Genomic DNA, 14,050 nt, shown 5'->3' on the forward strand with positions numbered 1-14,050 from the left:
ATTTTTGGAGGCCCTGGAGCACCAAGATGGTAGAAACACCCCCAAATTACATGTTGGAGAGTAAACACCCCAAGGTATTTTTTAAGAGGCATGGTGAGTCTTTTGAAAACTTAATTTTATTGCCACATGTTTTTGGAACATACAGAAAGAAAATGAAAATGATCAGTTGTCAATTTAAAATTATATTTTTCACTTACAGCATAGGCATACTTAAAATGACACCTCAAACACATTCTGCTACTCCTCCCAAGTATAGCAATACATGTGTGAGACTTTTTTTACTGTTTGGATTATGTACAAGTGGTCAGGGAATATTGCTAAGTCAAACATGCCTAGCCTACTGGTACATAGCTGACCCTAGGAATACGATGTCCACTAGCCTGGTGTCTTGCAGTAATGTAGTCAGTGGGATGTGCAGATGGGTCATTTCAGGCTGCAAGCAGAGACATGGTCAACAAACAGGCAAAGGATGGGTCCAGGCAGCAGGCGGAAATGTGGCCAATAAACAGGCCAGGGTTAGTACAGGCGGCAGGCAGAGGCAACACTGCTCTGGTGTGGCGGTGATCAGTTACACTGTAACTGGTGTGGCAGTAATTAGGGACATTGTAACTGGATTGGTGGTGATAAGGGACGCTGTAACTGGTGTGGTGGTGATCAGGGACAATATGTATCGTGTGGCAGGGATCTGGAACACAGTAACTGGTGTGGTGGTAAACAGGGACACAGAAACTGGTGTGGTGGTAATCACAGTAAATATTATGGTTGTGATCAGGGACACAATAACTGTTGTGGCGCTGATCAGGGACAATATGACTGGTGTTGTGGCAATTAGGTGCAATGTGACTGGTGTGGCAGTGATCAGGGAAAATATGACTGGTTTGTCAGTGATTAGGGGGCACAGTGAGTGGGTATCAGTGATTAGGGGCACTAAATGGGCAACGATAATTAATATTTTTTGTTACATACTGTCACCAAAACAGTGCTGTGTTAACATAGTAATTAGCCCTGTGATTGACCCTCGTACAATGTGATCACTGTGACCAATCACAGAGATCAACATGGTAGTAAGCAAAGCATCATGAATGACCGTGTCGCTTACTATAGTAACTGTGATCGATGTGATTGGTCACAGCGATCACTTGGTACCAGGGCCGCTCTGAGTGGCTGGGTAGCATGATCGGTAACAGATCATACTGCTGTGTGCCACAGGGGGCATGCACCAGGCGCATTACTGGGAGGACATACGGGTACATCTTCCTGGAACTAGAGAGCACCTGTCCAGCCGCTATCTACATTGAGGGGAGCAGTTAAATAACACCATATGATAGATCTACCTCCCTATTTAATTTGGGTACAGTGTTGCACGACAGAGTAATTGGCATTCAAAGTGTGAAAGCGCTGAAATCTGAAAATTGGCCTGGGTAGGAAGGGGTGAAAGTGTCTGGTATTGAAGTGGTTAAGACAATATGACTTTAAAGGAAATTTTATCCTTATGTACACACTTCTGTATTTAACTGATTTACGTTGATAAAAGACTACATAGATGTTTTTGCTAGAAAACTATATTATAAACAATAGCCAGCATGGATTCATAAAAGACCAACATTGTCAAATGAATCTACTTTCTTTTTACGAAGATGCAAGCAAAATTTTAAACAAAAGAATGACTATGCATCTAATATACTTGGACTCTGCTCAAGAGTTTGACAAAGTTTCCTACCGATGACTAATGTGTAAGTTAAGGTCTATAGGCTTAGAAAATGAAATCTGTAACTGAATAAAGGACCATGGAGTAGTGATTAATGATTCATTCTCTGAATGGTCTAAGGTTATTAGTGGTTTAACCCAAGTGTTGGGACTCTTGGTTTTAAACTATTTATAAATGACAGAGAGTGTGAAAGCTATGTAGAGGAATAAGATATTCCCACAAGATGCCTGTATATACAAGCAGACCTCAATGAACTGTTTCATTGGGCAACTATTTAAATGTAAATGTTTTATGCGCTTCTACGCTATATATATATGGATAAAATTAAACTGCAGAATCCATGATCGAAAAAGGATCTGGATGTTCTGGTAGATCATATAGTTAATAACAGCAGTTTCGTACAGCAAGCAAAACACTTTTTTTTATTAATTGAGGTATAGGGGTTAATTTACTAAATGTAAATAGGTTGTATGCATTACAAGGGAATTTTCCCTTAGTTTAGTGAATGTGGGGAAGCTCTGCCGACTTCCATCAAAATACAGTTTTTTTCCTTGCACATCCTTGGGTATTCTGTGCAAGGTGAATTTTTACCACATTCACAAAGGGAAAATTCCTAAAAGTGAATAGCCTTTTACCTTTAGTAAATCAACCCCATAGACTCCAGGGATAGAGATATAGCCTTGTCCATGTACAAAGCATTAGTAAAACCTTATCTGGAATTTTCAGCACCATTTTGGGCACCAGTTCACAAAAAATACATTGTAAAACCAGAAGAGAATGCAGAGAAAGGCAACTAAACCAATAAGAATCTTAGAGGAAAACATATAAAGAAAGGTTAACTGAAGTAAACGTATTCTTTCTTGATAAAAGGTATTTAAGGGGGATATGATTACTCTGTACTGTAAATATACATAAATATTTCAAATCGTAAACTTAGTGAAAATCTGTTTACTCTAAGGTCATTGCAAAGGACAAGAGGGTACTCCTGGGGTCTGGAAGAAAAGAGGCTTAACCTCTGTACACAGAAAGGCTTCTTCTATCCAGCTTTTCTGATTCTTAAAAAAAAAAAAAAGCTGTATATATTTCTAGACATAAAGTATATAACTAGTTATTAATATTTATAGTGATAGTGATTTATGTTGATCCAGGAAATATTTGATTACCTTAGGGGATCAGGAATCATTTCCCCCTGTTTCCCAGGAGCAAATTGGACTATGCTGTAAAAAAATAAGAAAAGTTTTTTTTGCCTTCCTCTGGAACTACTGTGGGTTTAGAGTTTCGTATATTCAGGTGTTTTATTTATTTCTTTATTGTTCTATTCAGCGAACTCAAGGGACTTGTGTTTTTTTTTTGCTCAACTTGACTAACTATGTATCTTTTTTTCTACCCCAGTTGAGGCCACCTGCACTACAACAGCAACGGAGATTCCCGATGGAGTTGTAAGGTATGTAAGATAGCCCTCTGTAAATGGAAATGACTTTTGTCTACACTGACACAGTAATCAAAAAGCTTTGTTGATCAAAAATCCATGTCACATAGTGAGGGGGTCTTAATGTTTTTGAGTGCTGTGTTTTCCTATCTTTAAAGTGAATTTTTTATTACGCTACTTACACCACATGGATAAATTAGCAGCCACTTGACAATCCTTTGGAGAACATGTAATTCCACTATCAAGCTTGCTCATATAAATCCACTAATGCCTACTTTCAAGAGCTAGTGCCCTTCTAAGTAGCATTTCGAGGAATAGCTAGATGTTCCTTTCTGGCAGTAGGAGATGGAGCACTCCTGTATAAACTCTATAGAGTAATATGTTCCTACATGAGTTCGCAGTAATGTTTTCTTCTTCTACAGGGTGATATGTCCCGAGCGCTGTAAAATGCGTGAAGACAAAGTGCAGAAGAACACGGATGGATATAACAATGTAAGTTGTTGATGAATCATATTAAACAGTTACGCATAATTTAATAAGTAAAGCATCATTTAAAAAGTGAAATTCTAATTCTAGTTCATACTTACTTCTAAAAAAACAGGAAACTCCAGTGTGCTTGGCTGCAAGGCAATCTGGTGTTCTTCCCAAAGGAGTTGGATCATTTACATTAGAGAAAAAAACAGGTCAAACCAAATTTGCTATAAGGAGACCTATTAAAGTTATAGGTGAAAAAAAGCCGAAGAATCTACCAGAAGGTAATTATTTATTACTCTACATTAGTAGCAATGATTTTCCTTACTTTAAAACTAAATACACTCCGCAATGCCTACAGAGCACAGTTTGGGGGTTTCCCCCTGACTCTATCAGTCGGATATGGAATCGCTTCTCAGAGAAGAGTCATTAACTAAACCATTGTCCACGAACTACAAGGCCCTTCAACTGACTGTGCATCATGGCTCTGTGCCTTCTGGATGGTGGAGCTGCCGGAGTTGGATGGGGAGGACTAGGAGGATATCTGGGACTCCCCTTTTGGCCAATTGGTCTCTTCCAGGGACCGTCTGGTGTAGTGTAAAATACTACATAAGTATTACTATACTCCCTACAGATTACATAAAATCTACCTGGACTGTATGCCGCAGTGTTGGTGTTGTGGGGCTGACTCTGCAGGTTTTCTACAAATGATTTGGTCCTGCCCCATTATACAAACTTACTGGTCATTAATTATAACCTTCATTACCCGATTGACCAATGTAAATATACCTCAAAAGTTAGAGATCTGTTTAGTAGATTCTTTGGCCCCCTCCAGGGCAATTCGCACATTATTGAGGTTACTCCTCTTTTACACCAGGAAACTTGTTGTACTCAACTGGAGAGCTCCCACTTTTGTCCTTAACCTAAATGCATGGAAATCATTAGTTAACCTAGCTGTGCCTTTATACGAGGAAACATATTGTAGTAGAGGATGCCCCCTAAAATTTCAAAAGGTCTGGAACATCTGGCTGGAGTCCGAAACCACCACTTTCTAACAAGAGGACCCTGTAGCTGTGTTTTCTCCTCCAAGGTCTCTTTGTGCAAACTGGCTGACTATTTGGTTCTGACTGCTCAACTGCTATTGACACATTCATAAGTGGTACCTGTCATAGCTCTCATGGTTTTGTGGGTTGCGGCCAGCACATTTATACTGGCACATACTAGCAGCAAGCTACTGGGTTTTTTTGTTTTTATTTAGCTTAGTCTGGTTGTTGAAGGTGTCATATGTCTGTTTCTATCCCTTGTACCTTTCCGAGCCAGGGTATGGCTCAGAGGCTCTGTTCTGTAATACTTTTTTTTTCTTTTTTGAAACAAATAAAAAGAATTCTAAAAAACAAAAAAAAAACACACCATCATGAAATAATAAATATGGCGGTGTTCTTCAGATTGTGAGGGGTTAGCTCGGCAGTGGGTGTGTGTGACCCCCTGGATGGGTTCACAACACAAAATCAGGCACAGCAGACAGCGTTGTAGGTGCAAAAAAAACAAAAGATGCGGTTTATTTATGCTACATGCAGTGAAACATATAACAGCCAAACAAAAATAAAACATGAAAATAAATCCTGGTCAGCTTGACCTCTAATTACACACTTAGATTCCCTATCTAACAACTGAGTGCAGCCTTGTGCTGCACCAGTCCCTGTCTCTGTTGTAGAGGTTTGCCACACAGGCGTTAACTCACCACACAGAACAGGTGTCACACTCCCCAGTCTATACAACACAAAACTGGTTCCAGGATGGAGCATCTCCCTAAGCATGCTGGGGTATTTTGTAGAGGTCTTAATGAGCCCACTTACTTCAGCTGGGCTCATTAACTCTTCCCCTCTAATTGTAAAAGTCTGCATAAAGCCTGAATCTAGGGCACACATATTTCCCATCCTGGATACAACCAGGTGACTTTACCTGCATGCTGCCACATACCCCCCCTCTTGTTTCAACCTTGGGGTTGTAACACAAGCATTCAGACACGCATGTATCCGAGACAAAGCATCCACATTCCCCATTTTAACACCAGGGCGATGCTTAACTGTAAAGTTAAATTCTTGTAGGGCCAGGAACCACCTATTTACCCTTCTATTGGTCTCCTTGTTCTGAGCCATCCACTTTAAAGGAGCGTGATCAATCACCAGGTCAAAGTGCCTACCTAGCAGATAGTACCGAAGGGAATCTAGAGCCCACTTCACTGCTAAACATTCCTTCTCAATCATGGCGTAATTTACCTCATGGGACTTCAACTTCCTGCTGAGGTAAATGACTGGGTGCTCTTCCCCGTTCCAGACCTGGGATAACACTGCTCCTAACCCAACGTCTGATGCATCAGTTTGTACAACAAAGTCCTTAGAGAAGTCTGGTGAGTACAACACTGGCTGGCTACATAAGGCTGTTTTTAAGGACTGAAATGCTTCTTCAGCCTCTGGGGACCATTTAACCATAACAGACTCTTTCCCTTTTGTCAGGTTGGTGAGGGGCACAGCCTGAGAAGCAAAATGGGGAATGAATCGTCGATAATAGCCAGCGATTCCCAGAAAGGCCTGTTTCTTGCTGTTGGGACGTGGCCAACTCTGTATGGCCTCGACTTTATTGACTTGGGGTTTTATCACCCCTCTCCCAATAGTGTACCCAAGATATTTGGCCTCCTCCTGTCCAATGGTACACTTCTTTGGATTGGCCGTAAACCCAGATTCCCGGATAGAGTCTAGGACTGCTTGTACTTTTGGCAAATGTGAGACCCAGTCTGTGCTATGGATAATCACATCATCCAGGTAAGCTGCAGCATATTTCTGATGGGGCCTCAGAATCTTATCCATTTTCCGCTGGAATGTTGCCGGTGCATTCTGTAACCCAAACGGCATTCTCTTATATTGGAATGCCCCATCTGGGGTTACAAATGCAGTTTTCTCCTTGGCCGACTCGGCCAGGGGAATTTGCCAATACCCTTTGGTGAGATCAAGAGTTGTCATATATCGGGCTGTTCCCAGCCGGTCAATCAACTCATCCATACGCGGCATGGGGTAGGTGTCAAATTTTGTAACTTTATTTAATTGTCGAAAATCGTTACAAAACCGCCAGCTCCCATCAGGTTTGGGCACTAGTACGATAGGACTGGACCAGTCACTCTGGGACTCCTCTATCACACCCAATTCCAGCATCCTTTGAACCTCCCCACGTATTGCCTCCCGTCGGGCCTCTGGTATTCTATAAGGTTTTAGTTTTACCCTTTCTCCTGGCGGGGTGATAATGTCATGCTCTACGCCAGATGTTTGTCCCGGAAGCTCAGAGAAAATCTCTTTGTTGCGAAGTACAAACTCTTTAACCTCCTGTTATTGGGGTTTTGATAAGGTGTCTGCTATTCCAACCTCAGGAACTAAGCAATCAGGCTGTACTTGTGACAAAGTCTCTGCGACTAGGGATTCCCTATCCCTCCAGGCTTTCAGCAGATTGACGTGATAGATCTGCTCCGGCTTTCGCCTTCCTGGCTGTCTAACCCTGTAGTTCACCTCACAAATTTTTTCAATTACTTCATATGGACCTTGCCATTTGGCCAGAAATTTGCTTTCAACCGTAGGGACTAGCACCAAGACCCTATCCCCCGGGGAAAAAGTACGGGTCTTGGCCCCACGGTTGTACACTCTCTGCTGTGCTAACTGCGCTTGGGTTAAATGTTCCTTTACAATTGGCATTACCTGTGCAATTCTATCTTGCATCAGGGCGACATGCTCAATCACACTCCTGTGAGGAGAACTCTCATTTTCCCAAGTTTTCTTGGCGATATCCAGCAGCCCTCTTGGGTGTCTCCCATAGAGCAACTCGAAGGGTGAGAAACCCGTAGAGGATTGGGGTACCTCCCTAATGGCAAACATCAGATAGGGTATTAGACAGTCCCAATTCTTTCCATCTCTATCCACCACCTTCTTTAACATTTGTTTTAGGGTTTTGTTGAATCTTTCAACCAACCCATCTGTTTGGGGGTGATACACAGATGTACGCAATTGCGTCACTTTGTACAACTTGCATAATTCTTTCATAACCCGGGACATAAAGGGTGTACCTTGGTCCGTAAGCAGTTCCTTACAAATACCCACGCGGCTAAAAACAAGAGATAGCTCTTTAGCTATGGTTTTGGCCGAGGTATTTCGGAGAGGAATTGCTTCCGGATAACGGGTGGCATAGTCCAATATAACCAAAATGTACTGATGCCCCCTGGCGGACTTCATTATCGGACCTACCAAATCCATTGCGATCCTTTCAAAGGGGACCTCAATGATAGGAAGAGGTACCAGCGGGTTACGGAAATGTGGCATAGGTGCCGACTTCTGACACACAGGGCAGGAGGAACAATAATTTTCTATTTCCTTCATGACCCCAGGCCAATAGAATCTCTGCAATATCCTCTCTCTGGTTTTCTCTGTCCCCAGATGACCTCCCAGAATGTGCCCATGAGCCAATTCTAACACCAACTTCCTGTAAGGTTTGGGCACTACAAGTTGCTCAATGGTTTCTTCTGCCCTTTGAGCCACTCGATACAGCAGGTCCCTTTCCATAGTGAAGTAAGGATAAGTGCAAGTCTTATCTGGGTTCACTAACTCGCCATCTATTTTCACCACATTTTCCCGTGCCTTTATTAGGGTGGGGTCTTTTAACTGTTCTGTGGCAAAATTTTCCCTGTGAACCTCAAAACTCCACAGACGGCATGTTTTCATCTGAGGATGTTGGCTCCTCCCCAGTTTCTCGAGTTTCCCCCGCCAATACCGACAAGGGAAATTCAGGAGAGTCCTCACCACTCCCAGAGGAATTCTGGTCATCTTCCTGGTTTATAGGGGCACCAGTGGGGGGCTCAGGACAATCCCAGAGTTCCCAGAATTTTGGAAAATCCCTTCCCACAATAGCATCATGTGGTAAGTGAGACACTAACCCCATCTGATGAGAGAGGTTACCTTTGGGGGTCTCAAAAAACACTGAAGTTACAGGATACTCTCGGGTGTCCCCATGCACACAAATAACAGCCACCCTGTTCTTCCCAGAGACCTCTGTAGTAACTAATTCAGCTTTTATCAATGTTACCAGGCTACCTGAATCCAGCAACACATCAACATTTCTACCATTAATACACATTTTACATAAATGTTTCTCAGGTCCCCGAATGGCAGTGCATGCAACTGTCGCAAACAGCGACTGACGTCTCTCCCTTATAAAGTCACATTGCATAGGCTCATCCACAACAGGGCAATTGGCTGCAATATGTCCCTCTTGCCGGCAGCGGTAGCAAATAATCTTTTTCGCTGCCTCTTGCAGCATGGGCTTCCTGGGCTGCTCCCGCCAGACCTTAGGTAGAACTCCCACCCTCTCACTCTCTCCACCCTCACCCCTTGGAGTCATCTTACCCGCCACTGGGGATGATCTGGTCTTAGGGTAGAAAGTCCGTGAGTCCCTGGAAGAGGTGGTCAGGTTCTCTGTAGCCAAGTACCTCTCAACCAGATCCACAAGTTTATCTGCATTTTCTGGGTCTCCATGGCTTACCCATTTTTGGATGGCAGTAGGAAGAGCTCTCAGGAAACGATCCATAACCACACGTTCCACAATGTTTGGTGCAGTCAAAGTCTCTGGCTGCAGCCACTTTCTGCTCAGGTGAATGAGATCATACATTTGAGACCTGGGGGGTTTTCCAACCTGAAAAGTCCAATTATGCACACGCTGAGCCCGGACGGCCAGGGTGACACCCAGCCGTGCCAATATTTCTGTTTTTAGCACCACATAGTCTTTTGCTTGGTCAGGCTCTAGGTCATAATAAGCTTTCTGCGATTCCCCAGTTAACAGAGGGGCCACCAGTCCAGCCCATTGCTCCTTAGGCCACTTTTCCCTTTCAGCAGTCCTTTCAAATGTGGTCAAAAACACCTCCGGATCATCCTCTCCAGTCATTTTTGTCAGTAAACGGCTCACACCAAAGGATGCGGTATTATTGTAACCACTTGCTTCATTGGTCTGCGGACGTTGCTGTATTAATGTCTCTATTTGCCGTTGAAAACTCTGCTCTTGCTTCTGCAACAGGTCTATGAAGCGGGCTTCAGATTGCTGCTGGGCTTGTTGCTGAGCTTCCAAACTCTGCTGCAAAATTGCATTTGTCTGCTGCTGGGCTGCAAGGCTCTTTTGTAAACCTGCATTTGTTTGCTGCTGATTTGCATTTGCTTGCTGCTGGTTTGCATTTGCTAGAGCCAGCTGTCTCAGTATCTCCTCCATGCAGGCCTTAACAAAAAAATAAAAAAAACTGCCAAAATTCTCCACCAACTGTGAGGGGTTAGCTCGGCAGCGGGTGTGTGTGACCCCCTGGATGGGTTCACAACACAAAATCAGGCACAGCAGACAGCATTGTAGGTGCAAAAAAAACAAAAGATGCGGTTTATTTATGCTACATGCAGTGAAACATATAACAGCCAAACAAAAATAAAACATGAAAATAAATCCTGGTCAGCTTGACCTCTAATTACACACTTAGATTCCCTATCTAACAACTGAGTGCAGCCTTGTGCTGCACCAGTCCCTGTCTCTGTTGTAGAGGTTTGCCACACAGGCGTTAACTCACCACACAGAACAGCTGTCATACACCCCAGTCTATACAACACAAAGCTGGTTCCAGGATGGAGCATCTCCCTAAGCATGCTGGGGTTTTTTGTAGAGGTCTTAATGAGCCCACTTACTTCAGCTGGGCTCATTAACTCTTCCCCTCTAATTGTAAAAGTCTGCATAAAGCCTGAATCTAGGGCACACATATTTCCCATCCTGGATACAACCAGGTGACTTTACCTGCGTGCTGCCACAAGATGTACAAAGATATAGTGCAACATTTTTTCATCTATAGTTAACTCTTTTTTGAATACTATGATTAAAAAGTATTACCATATTACACAGAGGCACACTGCCACCTATAGTGGCCAAGTGGCACAGCCACTAGCGACCACATGATTCAAAACTATCCAGAACTAATTTGTAAATTTAAGTTCTGTGACAGCTGGGATTTGGAGCCACCACTTACACAAAGTGTTGGCTGGTAGCTGTCAAGGGGATGAAGTTTATAATTTTGTCTACAGCATGGGGAATTGTACTATGCAATGGTCTAAACCCTTTATGGGTACAACCTTTTTTTACAACTCGGATTTATTTCTAAATTTAAGGCTCAGTGACAACTGGGATTTAGAGCCACCACATATGAAAAGTGTTGGCTGGTAGCTGTCAAAAGGATGAATTTTATAATTGTGTCCACAGTACGGGGCATTGTACCAGGCAGTGGTTTAAACCCTTAATGGGTACTTTTTTCAACTTGGATTCATGTCTAAATTTACAGTCAGTGACAGCTGGAATTTGGAGATACCAGCTATGCAAAGTGTTGGCTGGTAGCAGTCAAAGTGATGAAGTTTATAATTGTGTTCACAGCAAGAGGCATTGTACAGGACAATGGCCTAAAACCCTTATGCGTACAAGTTTTTGGTTCAAATAATTAACCTATTTTATTAAAACATTTATTTACATTTTTTTAAAATCTAAACCTGCATCAGAAATTCAAACAATCCCTTTACATATGCATTCTTTTTTTTTTTTTAGTCTGTATGTTTATACATAGCATATTTACCTTTATGTATACACTTCTACACTTAACTGATTTACTATTTCTCTCCTCCAGTTGAAGCTCAGTGTGATACGACAGCAAAGGAAATTCCTGAAGGAGTTGTAAAGTACGTAAGACAGCCCTCTGTGAAAAATGTGCAGTTTGTTGGTATACAAAACATTTCCATCACAATATTAATAGAAGCATATAGCATGAATGTATGTAACATTGAGGAGGGGGCTACAGAGTTTTTATTTCCTTGTATGTAAACAAATGTCTTAAGTGAGTGAAGTGATTTCTTAGACCTCTTTCACACGTGCACCATCAGTTTAGCCACGTTAAAAACGTATCAGTTCTTATCCGTTTCTTCTTCCGTTCCGTTAATATCAGTTTTCCTCCATTAATGTACACATTTACATCCGTTTTTCATTAGTTTTTGTATCCATTTTGTTTCTGTGCCTTTAAGGAAATTACCAGAAAGCATTGTTCCTCCCATACTTATAAACAAAAAAATAAAATTTCTTCAAAACTGAATTTTTTTAATTGATCGGACGTTGACGGACATTATCCGTTAATGTCAGTTAATATCCGCTTTGATGGATCTGAACATAGCCATGTTCGTTAAAAACAAAAATGAATAATAATAGAAGCGGAGGTTAACAGATGGTAACGGATGGGCGTCTGTTTGCCCATAGGAATGCATTGTTGTCCGTTGACGGATGGAAGAAAAAATGGATAGACGGTTCCTGTTCATATAAAAATGTAAAACATGCAGTATATCATATTATTAATACGACAAGATGAAAAAGCATATGAACGCTAACCAACTAAAATAATTGGAAATCTCATATAACTCAAAAAGGAGCACTCTAAATTGTGAATACCCGTTTAAATTAGTATAGAAACCAGTAAGCATACACAAAAAAGAATATTATTATCATAGTTGTAATAAGACTATAAATTGATTGCACCTGTAAACTTCAAAAGACCTTCTGCAAACGTGCCAATCTGGGGGGGAACTCGGGTTCTATAAATGTAATAAATCTAACAATTTGCGTTAAATTTATTAAATCCAAGATCTCATCAGATAGGTGTCCTCTGGGTATTACAAGTGCTTTAATTTTATACTGTTATTACAACTGTGATAAAACGATTCTTTTTTTTTTTTCCATAAAAGATTTTATTGAAAAAAATGCAAGACATACAACTGTGCAAGCCAGAGAAACATCATAAACACAAAGTGCTGTCACGACCCTATCTACTCGCAATACAGATAGCGCTATTACACTGATACATTGGTCGTGACTAATAGAACAGTGCTATACAGAGGCACAACTTGTTAGCAAACACATAACTAATGGGGACCCATCATTTAAAGAGGCTTACTCAAGTCGTGCCAGGTAGTGCTGGGCCTGAGTACCTAGCCTGGAGGACCGGTATCCTCCGGTCCCGCTAGGATGTGTGGGGTAACATAGTTCCCGGCACTCATGACCGAGTGGGACAGCAAACGACTGCTTTGTTGCAGTCCTATAGAATAGAATGTTCAATATCTGACTGGGAGAATGTGAGGGGGTAAAGGATTGAGGGGAGGGGGGTAAAGGGAAAGAGAGAGTAAGGATATAGGGGAAGGGAGAGGAAAAGGGGGCGGGTAGGTGTCCCCCCCGGCCCCCGCCGACCAAGCGATAAAACGATTCTTGTTTGTATACTCTTGTTTAATTTACACACCCATTTTTTGGGGGTTATACGTTTTTATTCATATTGCTCTATTTAATAATTTATATATGCTTTTACATGAGCAGTGTGACTGTTAAAAGGGTAGGATAGGGATTGCATGTTTGGATGTTAAGGGCTCATTTTAGAGATTTCCTTAGTTGCTAAGGTATCATGGTTAGAGCGTGTTTTTCTGTTAGGGTACATAAAGAAACTTTGCGATTTTCATGTTCTTGTTACCAAAAAGCCTCATGATGGCAATCATTGGCATAGCTAGAGGGTGGTTTTGGGGGCTAAAGCTTTGAATCTGGGGCCCATAGCCCCGAGTCTCTGCAGGGGTCCCCAACCACTGGGCCGCAGCCTTTTTACAGCCCAGCCGCATGACAGAGCTAGAGAGCGCACGGGCCATAGGACAGAGCAGGTGGGCAGAACGGGAGAGCTGGAGGGCCGCATGACAGAGCTGGCGGGCAGAACGGGAGAGTTGGAGAGCCGCATTACAGAGCTGGCAGGCAGAATGGGAGAGCCTGCCGACGGTGAGCTAGAGAGCAGAGAGATGACATCACCTCTCACTGTCCTGATGTAAAGGGGGGGCTCTGTGGGGATCCTGGTGTAAAAGGAGGCTCTTTTGAGACCCTGATGTAATGAGGGGGGCTATGGGGACCCTGATGTAATGATTATATATATACTGTATATATATATATATATACATATAAACACACACACACACACACATACGTGTATTATATACATGTGTATGTCCGCCCAAGCATATGCCTTTCTTTACTTTCCTTATTTGGGCTCTAGCCCCAGATTTTTTGTAGACCTAGCAACGCTTCTGATGGCAACTAACATATCAGTGGTTTCATAACTGCCTGAAGACCAGGTATAACTCTCCTAAGAAACTTTCTAATGATGAATAACCTTCACTTACTTTTTATATCCATTGGATGGCACTGCAGGCAGACCAGCTTTGGCAGAGAGCTGAATCATTTTGGTTAATTCAGAAACTTTGGGTTCAAATTTATTTACGTTAGATAAAAGTAACCAAAATGTAATCTCAACATTGTCATTGCAA

This window comes from Lithobates pipiens, unplaced genomic scaffold, assembly GCF_037356315.1.
Source record: "Lithobates pipiens isolate NorthernLeopardFrog02 unplaced genomic scaffold, aLitPip1_a1.2 Scaffold_23, whole genome shotgun sequence".
NCBI classification, from domain to species: Eukaryota; Metazoa; Chordata; class Amphibia; order Anura; family Ranidae; genus Lithobates; species Lithobates pipiens.